Consider the following 3,010-nt stretch of genomic DNA (forward strand, 5'->3'; position numbering starts at 1 on the left):
CCATTAGATGTATGGAGGCTAATTTCTGAATTTAGGTTACCAGTAGAGAAATGGCATTTTTCATGAAAGGGACAAGAATGTGAGCTATGTGGCTGGATCACATTTTTTCTGAATTCTCTTCTTATTTGGTCTTGAGAAGCTGTGCAGCATAGGGGCTGCTGACCGGCAGCAGTGACCGAAGAGGGACATGGGTCAGAGCCCAACAGACTGCTGGTATGAAGTCTAGTGCCATCCTTTTTTTTTTTTTTTTAATTTTTTTTTATTTTTATTTTTTTTATTTTTTTTTTAGTGCCATCCTTTCAGAAAGAAACACTTCAGATACCTCCTGTATTGTAGTATTTATTATTATTATTATTATTATTATTATTATTATTATTATTTTAAGTAGGCTTCATGCCCTACATGGAGCTTGAACTCATGACTCTGAGATCAAGAATCACATGCTTCATCGACTGAGCCAACCAGGTGCCTGTGATCCCTCCTGTATCTTAAACTGAATATAAAGATGCTTTTGATTTGTTGGAGTTTTTGAAATGCTGATAGGTAATGGGGTGGGCTAGGGGCTGGCGGTCCCATCTGAGATCCCATAGGCAACTGTTTGGAGTTCTCCCTTTGAATGCCAAGCAGCAGCACATCCTTGGTATTCTATTATTGTTTGAGGGGAATCTGTAGTTGAGAATGCACATGAGAAAGCGAGAACCGGAGGCCCTGGATCATTCACAGGGAAGGCTGGAGGCACACATTTCCTCTGACATGGCCCTCGAGGGGCCTGAGGACACAGAACTACAGGTAGAGTCCCAATGTGCAGCACATCTGGCCACCAACGAGCACAGGTGTGTGTGTGTGTGTGTGTGTGTGTGTGTGTGTGTTTGTGTGGCCATAAAGGAAGAGGTACACTTGTACATCCATATGAGGAAGAAAAACAATTGGAGGAGGGAGAAGGGAATTGGAGAAAGAAATATATAAATCCCTTAAAGAGAAAAATATTATACTAATCACCTGAGCCAACCTATTTCTTATTTGGGGAACATTTTGGACATTACCATTAAAAACAGTTGTCAGGTGATCACTGAGCATCAGATCATTTTACAATCTTGTACCAAACCCAGCAATTTCCTTTCTTGAGCTCCAGAATTGCCAAAATATACTTGTCTAACAGCAAAGGGCTATCAAAAATTGTGTGCCTCCCTGTATGTTTTTTGTTTCTTTTTTTTTTTCCCATGTGCCCATGTGATTTCAACTCTGAGGCTCTACCCTGGCTCCATTCCCACCTCGGGGTTGCCTGCAGGTGAGCAGGAGCAGCAGGAGCAAGGGCAGGTGCTAGAGGCTGCAGAAGAACAGTTTCCAGGAGCTCTTCGGGTCCACATTCCTGTAGAACTGAAAGTTGAGGTAGGAAATATACAGGTTATTGGGGAGGGAGATGACAGGAAAGGTCCATATGGTGACGTCCAGGATGGGGCCCCGAGAACAGTCCAATCCATGCTGGGCAGTGGTACAGAGTGATGCATCTGCACAGAGCTGGGTGGGTGACCGATATCAAATGGAAGCCTCAAGAGTAGTCTGTGTAGAGTCCCCAGCTCAGGGCGTTGAAATGGAAGAAACTGGCAAGAGCAGAAGATTCTTCTGGGAAGAAATGTTCCAGCATTGAGGCTCCCAGTAGCAGCTGTCCCATCCATGACAGGTGGGATGACCCCAACAATGGCTCTGACCCACATGTTGGTGATGCTGATCCTCTTCAATGGGTTATAGCGACAGGTATACAGGACAATGTGGATGACCCTCAGGGCTCCCGCGAGTGGGTTCACCCCCTAGGTTAGTAGGGCAACTCATGGAACAGCACAGCAGGTGGCAAAGGACACAGCTAGCCATGGGCTAATCTGTCCATGAACCAGAGGCTTGTTTTTCTCGTGTTCACTTTTGAATCCAATGGTGCCTCAAAAAAACTGATGGATGGGGTTGGTAGTGCAGAATGCAAGGCCTGTTCTGACAGAACTGAGTAGGAAACAGGGCCAGTCAGGAGGTCCTGGAGCCCGTGCAAATCCGGCAGAGAGCTGTGAGTTTGATTTTGGACAGTGGAGCCCAAATTCCCCGCAGATCATCCAGATGCAGCTTTGGGGTCCCCCCACTGCTTCCCATCTTTAGTCTCTCCCCCATCTCTTGAGCCTTTAGTTCTGGAAGTCGGTTCCAGTTCTAGCAGTTCTTTTTCATTTGGCTTTTTGACAAAGGCAGGCTGGGGGTGTGTGGTGGAAGAGGTCTCATGTCCTAGATGTCTGCTGTGGCCTGACCTGAAGATGTTTTTTTCAAGGAAAGGAAACCGCCCTGGTTCTGGCCTCCATATGACTTGCTGGTTGAGGCTTCTGTCCACTTGTGTGACATAGAGGCACTTGAGGAAGGTCAGGTGCTGAAATGTCACCTATGCCCTATTGATACTCCTGAGAAGATGCATCACCGTGTGAGAGGATTCCACATTGCCCTTTTTTCTGGATACCAGACACATCCTCTCACCCAACCTGTCAAGAGGCGTGGGGAGAGAGTGTGCAGGGATGTGGCCGTAGTGCGTGAGGCTGGTTGCTCCCTGGGGTCCCTGTGTCCTCTCTCCTCGTGGCTGCTGGACACTGCCATCTTCTTTTTCCTGAACTTTCACTTCCATGGTTAACCTTCTGTGCCTGGGAAGGGCACCTCTCAGAGGGAAAACAGCATGAACCACAGTCCAGAGGCAGACAGCATCTGGCATCTTTGGCAACATTTTCACAAACCATCTCCAGGGTGTCTGTTTTACCCATAATCCCAGCTGCCTTCCTGCTGTGATTTTCACATGCACAGCTGGGGCTGACCTAGGTCCCTGCTCATCCTCACAGAAGCTGGCTTAGTGCTTAGTGCTTCAAATAGGACAGTTAGAAGTGGCAGCAAGTGCCACTGGCTTGTTCCCTTCTGGAACAAGCATTGAGGACCTTTAGGGTCTGCATAGCCACCCAGCTTTACCACGTAGACCAAGGAGTCTAATTTCCTG

General features: G+C 47.3%; 1 pseudogene; it reads right to left on the reverse strand.

Annotated features, from left to right (window-relative positions):
* Positions 1 to 1,236: 1,236 nt before the first annotated feature.
* Positions 1,237 to 2,622, reverse strand: LOC100688551 (annotated as a pseudogene).
* Between the last annotated feature and the right edge of the window lie 388 nt (positions 2,623 to 3,010).

Source organism: Canis lupus, chromosome 3 (assembly GCF_011100685.1).
Source record: "Canis lupus familiaris isolate Mischka breed German Shepherd chromosome 3, alternate assembly UU_Cfam_GSD_1.0, whole genome shotgun sequence".
NCBI classification, from domain to species: Eukaryota; Metazoa; Chordata; class Mammalia; order Carnivora; family Canidae; genus Canis; species Canis lupus.